Source organism: Amblyomma mixtum, chromosome 1 (assembly GCF_055824585.1).
Source record: "Amblyomma mixtum isolate Tamu chromosome 1, ASM5582458v1, whole genome shotgun sequence".
Classification (NCBI taxonomy): Eukaryota; Metazoa; Arthropoda; class Arachnida; order Ixodida; family Ixodidae; genus Amblyomma; species Amblyomma mixtum.
Window position 1 is genome coordinate 282,720,381 of NC_143012.1, and position 11,196 is coordinate 282,731,576.

At 44.9% G+C, this 11,196-nt stretch overlaps 1 non-coding gene across 1 annotated transcript; it reads left to right on the forward strand.

Moving 5' to 3' along the window:
• Window positions 1-4,080: 4,080 nt before the first annotated feature.
• TRNAA-GGC (transfer RNA alanine (anticodon GGC)) lies at window positions 4,081-4,154 on the forward strand. Its single transcript has one exon. It is a non-coding gene; the product is annotated as a tRNA-Ala (tRNA).
• The last annotated feature ends 7,042 nt before the right edge of the window (window positions 4,155-11,196 follow it).

Genomic DNA, 11,196 nt, shown 5'->3' on the forward strand with positions numbered 1-11,196 from the left:
TCGGAGCCCGTTGCGTATGGTGGGTGGTCGGGCATCCCGTGAGTGGGGCCGCACCATTAAGCAATCTCGACGCTCTCCCTGTCCTGGCCAGGCAGGCCAGTAATGGAGTCGAGACAATCGAAGGAACAGAACAAAAACCTCGCTGTCCCCATTCCCCTCCCATGTCCCATTTCCCTTTCTGCTACTTCCCAGGGGAGATCAGGGGAGTCTCCCCGGGCCCGTTGCCCCGGCTGTGGGTCGCTATAGTAGCATTCCCTTATTGATTTCTTTCCACCTTCGGGTGGTGAAATTACAATTGCCGACGGGCCAATTCGTTTATTTTGATTGGATTGAACCCGCGATACAGTAGTGGTGCGAGAGAGGCTCATTTTCTTATTCATTTATTATGCCTCGATCTATACTTTGTCAGTGAACATTAAAGAACCCCAGGAGATGGAAATTTTCCGGAACGCTCCGCTACAGCGTCCTTCATAGCGTGAGTCACTTTGTGACGTTAAACCCCTTTAACTACAAGCCACAACCATGATCTATGAACGTAGAGAATGACCAATTCCGCATACAAGGGCATGCATGTAAGCAGAACGTAGGCGCTGTTATACGCAAAGAGGACCCTAGGCCACCGAAGGGAGCCTAGGGAGCCTATTCATGCTGTCGACTCATATGCTTAAGGCGGAGCTAAGGTGCCCCCTCTAGATTTTTTTTTTCCAGAAGAATGGTCCTAGAAAAACAACTAGCTATCATCTTCCACTTCACTTACAACAAAGAAACAATATCACTACTTATCATCTATCTTAATCAGAAGCCTTTATTTCCACCGTTTTGTTTTTAATGTATTTTCACGCCTCATGCTTCCTTTTCTTTTATTTAATGTAAGTTAAAAAATTCCTAAGCAGAAAAAGTGATCTTTCCACCTCTCTTGATTTGCGTCTTCGTTTAAGCAAATCGAAGGTGGCCATATGATGCATACTTTCAACACTGAAATTTTTGCACACTACTAGCGCGAGACGTGGACGACGAACTCATCTTCGTCATCCTCGCCTCGCACTTGTAGGGCGCATGTTCAGAACGCCTGTTCTGAGTGATAAAAAACATGAAATTATCCGCACCTAATACACTGTCAACAGGAGCCACCTCAAGGAGTATGTTTATTGTGTTATTGCCAAAACAGGCACACCACTCCATATCACAATAAGGCACTTCAAAGTTTTTAGCTATTATAACTTCAGGCCTGCACTCACCCCTTCGGGGTCAACTTATTGCAAACGACGCACAAGTTTGTTCAATACCTGCCGCCTATACTGCGTGAGTTTAAGAAATCGCCGGAATATTCCTCCCGCGATATGAGGTGATGAAACCGCGTCAGCACGAACGGCGTCGCCATCTCAGGGCTCTTTGTGTGGCAAGTCTCGACACATACCAGTCCCGAGCACTGTGCCTCAAGGTGTCACAATAGCCAGGGCAATTAGGAGGCTATACGCAGACAAGCAAAAACTAAAAGAACGCGTGTCGCGCCCTAACAAGGGGTTGACCTCCCTCCAGTCCGCTGTTAATCTTGGACGGGAATGAAGGGCTCTACGACTTGGGCTCACAATGACACTTGATTATGGGGCAATCTCATTGCGCCCCTCGACTGAAATGGCACGTCTTGAGAACAGCACGATCGTTAAACTGCTCCCGCGCCTCCCACGTGTCGTTCTCATCCCTGCTCTTCCCCCGACTGCGTCCAGTCAGCCACGCATCGGGGGCCGGTGATGTTCCAGCATCATCCGTTGAGCGCCGAATCATACTACTTCGCTCAGTGTTCCGTAGATCACACGAAACACTGAGCAGGCAGAGTGCTCCTTATTTCTGACAATGGCTTGGTATCTTTACTCACGTCCATTTCCAGGCCTGTTGTTACTATGTATCGGTCATCATCTTCCCACTAGACTAGTACGATAGAGAGAAGATAATAATGCCGGTAGGGCTCAAACAATGCTTATACAAAGGTTGGCCATGAGAGAGGAATTGCTGATATTTGTCGTTTTCGCTATTCTCTGAGGGATATCTGGCCGCCACATGCTTTTTTTTTGTTGATCTGTATACAATGTACATAAAGTACATAGTACTTTCTTTGTATTTGTGAATATCTTTTCTTCAAACCCATGACCTTCCCCTGCAGTCAAGTTGACTCGACCCTTCAAAATTTTTGTCATCGAGAGACACGGCTGAAAGTACAGCCATTTTATTTTTACGACAGCTATGCGCATATGAAAGCCACAGACGGTTCTCCTTTTAGAGGATTACATATCATCTTTGGTCTGGGTGCTCCCTGGCGCAAAAGATGAGGGCGTAAAAGGAACAAAATAAACGCCCATGGCCACTAATTCCACTAACAAGCTCAGCGACACAACTACGCTCAAGAAGCGCAGCTCAGCCTACAAGACAGACGACACGGTCGAAAGGAAAGCAGTCTTTTCCAAATCTGTCTGTGTCCTAATTAACCACCCTGCCTAATTGAGATAACTTAGGCCACAAATTAGCTTATATGTGACAGTATCCTGCAACGGCCTCCGGCGTTCCCACACGGCCGAAGCAGTAAGACAAGCACGAGCGGATGCAAGAAAAGAAAAAAAAGTCCGAGTTAGCGATACATAGAAGACAAAAAAGGAAGTACTCTGACTTCCATAGCCGCTGCTGCCGCTACTAACAGACTGGCGCCGCTGCAGAGTCGGTTTCTTACGGCCGACCGATCCACCCGATCCTAGCCGACTAAACAATTTCGCCAGCGTTCGCCAAGCATTGAGTTTGTAATCCCTGTTCGTGGTTGGTGGACTGATTCACTGCAGGTTCTTTTTCACTGCTTTCATTCTTATGGACAGCGAAGGAAATGATACACGGTAACTGAGCGTTCGACGCAGGTGGTGACCGGACCGCCTGCGGTTCTAACACAGGTTCCAGCATATTTCTTGGCTGTCCGACTGTGAGCCTTTGAACTGCAAGCAAAGTGCGCGTTGAGCTCCAGGAGCTCTGAAGAAAAAATATTGATAAATAATTAGGGGTGTGCGAATATCAAATTTTTCGAATACGAATCGAATACGAATACTTAGTTCCGAATATCGAATCGAATATCGAATAATCAAGGACAGACGCATTTAATCACTACAAAACATTTATTTGGGCACCCAAGAACATCACGGTTCAACTATCGATGATTAAATGAACACAAAAGGTGTGTGTGGCTGCACAAAAAGTATCAAAGTCTCGAACATTATTCTTAGAAGAGTGGAAATATCAGCGAAGATGGCTAGTACATAGCATTTATTAAGGCTACCTTGCCATCAGCACAAAAGCGCGTTGCTGGGATGACGTAAAAGGTTGTCGTGAAGGAAAACCAGCTGCACCACATGGTCAGACAGAAGTAGTTCCCTTCTAACTGAAACGACTCCTCCAGCCACAGAAAATGCCCTCTCACTTGGCACTGACCTGGCACGTATTGCGAGGTACTTCGTGCACACCTCTGACTATACCAGCTTCGCAGGTATAGCCACAAAAAATCTCACCAGCGCAGTCAGCTACGGCATGGCCCTTGGAGGAAGAAAGAATTTTCCTTCCGTGTAGGCGCCGCCATGTTGTTCTGTATCTGTCGATAGGGCTTGCGGATCGAAATGAACGCCGGTGCTCACAATGAATATTCGGCTAGATACGAATATTCGCGTCGTGTCGAATATTCGAAACAACACGAATACTTGGATTTCGAACCGAATTCGAATACTAAAAATATAATATTCAAAATATATTCGAAAATTTCGAATATTCGCACACCCCTATAAATAATGTCTACGAAGACTTTTCATCTTGCTGATTTCTGGGAAGTTGGAAATGAAAAAAATGTATGTAAGGAAAAAAGAAGTGATGCATTTCAATCAGGGGCAGGCTCAAAAAAGTCTACAGATAACCGATGAGAAAATGCAGCCTGAAGTCGTTTCAAGAGTTCCTTCATGACACATTGTTCAGAAACACCCAAATAAACATTTGAGCGACGCTGTTCCCACTTCGAGCCATTGATCAATTCGCTCTCGCCCTGCTATAAGCTCACCGTCCTGGTTAGCTCAGTTGGTAGAGCGGCTGCTCCGGCGAAGCGTTGGTCCCGGGTTCGAACCCCGGACAAGGAACAATTTTTCTTTAACTGCGATGTTTCTGAGAAAGTTGTATAGCTTTCCTTTGTAGTCGTACGGCTGCGTTTAGATGGATGCTAATGAGTAATTACCTATTACACCGTCACATTGAGCCAGCATAACACCATTCATATTAACAATCATATTCGACTCCGATGCGTTATAGAAAAATTAGGCGATGAAGATTGCTATTTGCGTCGCCTACAAGGAAACAAGGTTTAGCAATAATCTGCAGCTGAACACTTCGAACTACGCTAGGGCGTACGAGGCATACAAGGCGACGGCCTACCTACGACGCAGAGAGCCGTAATCGTACACCTCGACATCACCAGTACAAACATGATTTCAACATCAAAAAAAAAATAGTGAAAGAGGGCGTCGGTTTCAAATAGCAAGGAAGAGTGAGCGGGCGAGCAGATAACTGCGCCAGCAGTAGTACGATGAAAGGCGCCTTCCTTTCATGATCGCGACGAGGCATCGTGTTAGACCAACACCACCATTCGTTTCTCGCGCAAGCCTGCCCAGTTGCCGTCAAGGGTGTTGATACGTCGGTTCCATTAAGAGCCCGACTTCTTAGAGGAGGTCTCGATGGGGAGGCTCACGGACAAGCAGCGCGACTACGCCTTTCCCCAGATACATCTCTATCTCCTGCCAGAATGCATGAAGAGTGCGACGATCAATACAGAGCTCTTTGTACGGGGAAGTTCTATTTCTGGTCACGCCTGCGGTTCTACAAGAGTCACCGACAGATGTCGCCGACACTTGCCTAATTAAGTGCGCACACCAGGGCAAACTGAATTGTTCAAAAAGTTGTTTGAATGAAAATAAGTTTTCAAAAGTGAGAGAGTAGTGCAGGATGTCAAGAGGAATGTGATTCTGGTCTTGTTAAGAGGTTAGTTGGTTGGTTGGTTTATGGGATTTATGGGTTTATGGGATTTAACGTCCCAAAGCGACTAAGGCTATGAGAGACGCCGTAGTGGAGGGCTCCAGATATTTCGACCACCCGGGGTTTTTTAACGTGCACTGACATCGCACAGTACACGGGCCTCTAGAATTTCTCCTCCAAAGAAATTCAACCGCCGCGGCCGGGATCGAACCCGGAATGTAACTCTGGTCTTTTTTTTTTCTGTGAGTTAAATTTTTTAGTACTTTTTTTTAATCTTTGAGCACTTCAAATCGCACCTTTCCTTTGCGGCTTCGGAAGTACTTTGCAAATAAGGACTGCTTCTTCTAGCTGATTTGTTCGGAACCATTTCTTATGTTTCATTTTGACGTACCTTTAGATCGTATATAAGGCGCTAGGTTGCGCGCCTTTTCAAATACGCTTCGTTTATCCCAAGCACAAGAGCCTCCAAAATCGAAATTCTGCGATTTCTGCTACGTATTAGAATCGTAACCCAGAATTCGATGGGGCAACGAGGAGTCTGGTGTTAACACCTCGTGATCAGAAGAAAAAAAAAGCGTAGAGTCAGAACCCTTGCCACCTCATTAGAGTGCGCAGAGAGCTGGGAATGAAAAGCCCAATAGGAAGTTTCATTAATGCAAAGAAATCAATAATGTGGTTACTTAATACGGTTTAAGCAAGCATGTAATCTTGTTAACCGCAACCCCGTAAGGTAACGAGCATGGTGCATTGGTAACTTTCTAGCAGCGAAATTTAATCTCGCCGCTTTCGTCGAACTATAAATTTCAATTGGCTTACGCGTAGTCTCCAAATCATTACTAGAAGTAACCCTTACACTTCTTAACCAAGACCCACAACTTGCAGTCTTCCTTCCAAGTAAAAAAAAAAAGAAACAAATTTTGAACTTGCTTTATTGTTCTATGAAGCAATTTCTCGCGCTCCGTATTTCTCACTGGAATGTAGTTTGGATCCGGATAAATGCACATGGTCAAGAGAAATGCTGAGCAGGGACGCTTCCTTAGTTTCGTCGAAGAGGACGCTACCTGTGTTAGTATCACTTCGCTCTCGGGCTTCAGTTCTCTGAAGTATATATATTGTCAGTCTGATGTCAGTCACTCATTGTGGCGATGTCAAGCAATTGCCGTACTTATTACAGCCGGATGGGAGGCCGGACTTTATTGAATGATTGGTTGGTAACACTAGGTAGCATGACGCATAATATGAATTCGAATGACAATCATGGCTACTTGTGCGGTATATCTACTTTGTTCAGTGCGCGGCAAAATTAAGCCCTCCTACCAAAGACGACGGCTACTGCTTCCTACTTCCCTGTACAGAAAAACGTTTATACATAAAAAACTACATCATAAAAAACTTTATGCTCGGCATTAGTTCGCAGCCCCCAGACATCTCGCAAAGAACGGACGAGCCACTTTAGCGCTATCTACCCAAGTGTGACGCGAGCGCAATCGACAGCAGCTGTCATAAGTGACTGCCGTAGTGCGGTGGCGAGCACAGTTTTCTGGCGGGGCAGCGTGTTCCCTCGAGGGAAAGGAAGAGAGGAAAGGGGGGGGGGGGTGGATAGTGCGAAATTAATGAGTCTCGTTCCGCAATTAGGCACGCGCGCCCCGCGTGGACGCCAGTGAAGAACACATTAAAGCTCTCGGCTTCGACGACCTGCAGCTCGTGTGGTGCCGCTCAAAGAGACCATTCCGTCGGTTGGGGGCGCGTGCCTAATTTAAGATGCGTAATGAGCCGCCGCGACCAATTAAAAAGCAGACCGATGTGCCGACGTCTCATTCGCTCAAAGGCAGCGGCGACCTGTGATGCGCGCGACAGAGATTTGTCGGGGCTTACGAAATCACTTTTATAGCAACGGAAGAAGAGTCGTGCCGGAAAATTCAGGAAAAAATTAAAAGACGCACGGTTTTAACATAGCTAGATCGAGTAGACGCGCGAAAGCATGCATTTAGCCTGACCGGCTCATGGTTTTGTTTCGCTGGCTCGTCGGCACGTCTGACGACAGTATTAGACTAATGTAAAGCTCTGATCGAGGTTAACCTGATCTGATCTGATCTGATCTGTTCGCCACGCAGATGGAAGTTGATGATCGAAGATGACGATGTGCACTAAAGAAAGTGTCCAAAGACGAAAAAAAAACCTTAAATATTTAATTGACCTGAGAAACTGACGTACTGAGCAGTAACTTTAAACATACGCTATGAGGTATGTTTTGTCCGGTATGGCAGCAGTACGTGCCTAAGATGGTCCGCTCCAGATAAAGCGACACAGTTTCCACCATTATTTTTCTCGGCAGTACACCCTACGTCAGAACAGTCAAAGTAGTGGTCATAAATGAGCAAAAAAGGAGTTTATAAAACATTTAGCTATAAGCTGATCATATGCTGACAGCGAGCAGTCTGAAGCTGCTTTCTGCGTTCGTGAGAAATCTCACGCGAGATAACAAGGTTTAAAAAAAAAAATGAAAGTATGTTAGTCATCATCTCCGCTTGCGTAGTAATTAGTTCCACTCCTTGATTGCCTGAGCTCATTAGAAGCGCAAACCTTACAAATGTAGAACTTCACTTAGCCGAATCACCCAAGCCGAGGAGCCAAGATAGTGAGTAATTTGGCCGCTGAAAGAAAAAAGCGTTTCAATAAGCCCAGCAGCAACTCTATCTCTCGCACTCTCCCTGAATGCGTTATTGGAAGGCTAGCCCAATCGGCTACGTTTGTGCAAATTAGCAGAACCCGCATGCACGGGGATAGAAACGAGAGCGGAAAAAAATTTTCCCGCGTAGGTAGGCGTTTAGATGCAATGCAAGCTCAGAATTCATTAGTGGCAGCAAAGCAACTTAGTCTCTGTGAGCATTCTTTTCTTTTCCGTGCTGTTTTGCCGTTTCTACATCAAGGAAAGACCAGTTATTTGGAGACAACGTACTTCGTCATAATTAACCGGCTAATAGAATCGATGTCTTACGCTATCCTCAACACATATTGCTGTAAGTGTCCTTTCACACGTTCTTCTCTCCATCTACTGTTCTGTGTTCCAGGTTTGCTTTTTTTTTTTATTAGGTCACACCTTCATTAACACGAGTGGCTTTTCTTGTGTGGATATTTATCCTACATAGGGGCATTGTCATCCAACTTCTTTTCTTTTTCCAATCATCTGCGACGCCATTAAAAACCCCCTACTTTCATTTTAGAATAATATAACTTTCCAAGACCTTTCCAAGACATTATCGATTTTAAAAACAAAAACAAAAATAGTGCTTTAATAACAAATCTCACAATCCCCTCGATGCCAGTCGTTATCGTCTAAATTAACTAGGAGAGTTGAGCAGACGAGATTCAGAAACTGAAGCGCACGGCGCTAATCTGGGCGCCTTTGACGACATTAACGTCCAAGGTGAAATAAAATTAAAAAGCTATGAATAACTCAGGTCACAGAAGATATAGAGCGGCAGACTTTTCCGAAGCATAGAGCCCTACACGAAGGCAAGCATCGGCACACGTATGCATGATGGCGAGGCAACGAAATCGAAAAGGTGATTTTGAAAATTGGTCGCGTCACACCTGCAGAATGAGTAGAGATAAGGGTAGAATACTGGCGCGAAACGGAAGCGATATGCGGCGCCATCCGAGCAGTGGCCCTGGACGGATCGACGATTTTGGTAGTAGACGTGTCTCGCACGAAGAAAAAGAAAGCGAAATTGGATAGAAAGAGGGGCTGCGGAGCTAAATCGAAGTTCTCGCTGCCCACGTAGAACTTTTGTCAGCCTATGGAGTGGAAAGTACGCGTCGCTGGCTAAAACGGTCGTCTTAATTATTTTCCCGGCCTCTGTGCAAATAGAATTTTATTTTTGTTCGTTCCGGTGCTTGCAGAGTTAAACAGTTGCATGAAAAAGAAAAATCAAGCGGAGAGGAAGTTCAGTGTGCAAAGCGCAGTCAGTGCTGTTCCGGCAAAATTGAAAACGAGCTCATTCGCCCTACCTGATACCGAAACTCCTAGCAGCGGAACGAAATAAAGTTAGAAAGGACGAAAATCGAAATAAGCGGTTGTAAGGGGCTTCATTTCGTGACTGGCTATTTGCTTTCAGTTTATTCCGTCACGAGCCAACTTTGGTAGCATTAGGATAATCAAAACATATATCTCGTCCATGCACACCTTTCAACTTAATGACAACTTTTCGACAAGACCCCGTCAGTGCGAAATAGTATAAGCGACATTTATTTATACAATGTCGCCTTGTCTTTATACCGGGCTGTCCGAAACAACTGACTATCGCTTTAAGTAAGAAGACGGGCTAAAACTGCAAGGATTTGAAACCTAAACAATTTGGGCATGTTTTACTGCGAGGAGCTCGTGGTTCTGACATGTTAAAAGTGTAGCTGCAACTAGGTAAGAAAGTACAAAAGACCGCCTTATTTATTTGTTGTAAACCACGATTTGCAGCTAATACGAAAAATTGCAGTCGATTCTATTGCGCAGTCAATTAACCTTTTATTTGCCAATCTTCCAAATTTAATACATATGAAACTTAAATTTGTATTTCCCTTCAAAATAAACCCTTCTTGCAAATTCTTCTCTCGCATACTGTGTGATGATTTGTAATAAGGGACTAATTTCTCATTGGCATCCATCCAAGCGTAGCCAAATTATAAATCTACTCCTTCACGTATTACAAATCTACTCGAGCGTGGGGGTTTCCCCTAAACATTTGACCAACACTGTATGATTATTGTGGGAAACATCGCAACTATAATATTCATTATCGATTTATTTATTGACTGAATTACTACTGGTGGATGGACATATTTTGGACGTTGTCACTGCTGAGCGTAGGTGAGGTCACAGGAAAAAAAAAAAGGAGTATTGAAATGAACAAAATATAACAAGAGTGATAAATAATAGTCGGTGATTTTGTGAAACTAATATAAAGAGCTAAAGCCTGCCTATCTTGGGCTGGCAGTGAGTTTCATACAAATGTTCCTTTTTTTTTAAATTGCGTTTGTGAGCAGCAAAATTCAGAGACACGTGGTGCTCCTATCCTAGAGTCTCCCCCATTAAGCCACCTGGCGCAAACGCTGTCCCATTCGGTCAATCAAATGTGTGGGTACAGATTTTCAGATGTTATGGGCCAGCGTGTTCATGGGCAGCGTGGCAAGCGCATGCTGCGTAATGTCGTACCCGCCACATGTCTTGGAGCTTTCACCTCCAAGGTGGCTGCGGCATCCGAGAGGCTTATCAAAGCGTGTGGGATATCTCACGACCATATGTCCCACCTCCAATGAGGGCAAGCTTTCACTAAGCGAAAGGCGACGTGTAAGGAGTGCGGCAAGAGATAGCTCTGTTAACGACGCTAACACAGCACTTATTGTATAATAATGACAACAATGCCCACAATATAAATATGTAGTTTATTTAGGCAAAAATGGAGTGAGTTTGAGTGCATAGTGAGTGAGTGAGAAGGGGACAGTAGAGTGAAGAAATATTCCTGTCACCGACCCCAACACTGCAGTTCTTGTAGCTTGATAACAACCATGCCAACAGTATAGAGCTAAAGTTTATTTAGAAGCAAAGCGAGGGTAAAAAAAGCGGCAAAGCAAACTGCTTCTTTTATATGGAGCTTATTTACTGTTCAAGTGCAGCGCACTGAATGTGTAATACGGCCAATAAAAGTTGTAGAAAGCCTTGGAAATCCTGTTTCTGGCTTTTTACACATCGTGTGACGTAGCAAACTACCTACTCTTTTATTGTAAGCGCGAAAACATGTTATTTTTTGTCTAAAAGCCGTAAAACAGTGGGATTTCGCTTCACTCCAACGGATCGGTTGGCGTCTCCTTGCTTCTATTTAGATCTTGCGCACAAGAGAGAGAGAGAGAGAAAACTTTATTTCAACATCTTGCGCACAACAAATCCCCCGTTCTTAACTTTCGAAAGTGACTTTAACATCCCTTTAGCAAACAGCCGCCGAGTCGAGCTACCACGCTGTGTCTGAAGCGCAAAAGGGCCTTTCAAAGTGCAGTCCAAGACCGCGACCAAAACTGCGGCTGTCTGGCGTACATATTGCCTCTGGTCCCAGGGTCGTTAGCATCGACCTGAGGGCACCCAAAGTGATTTGGGCAATCGAG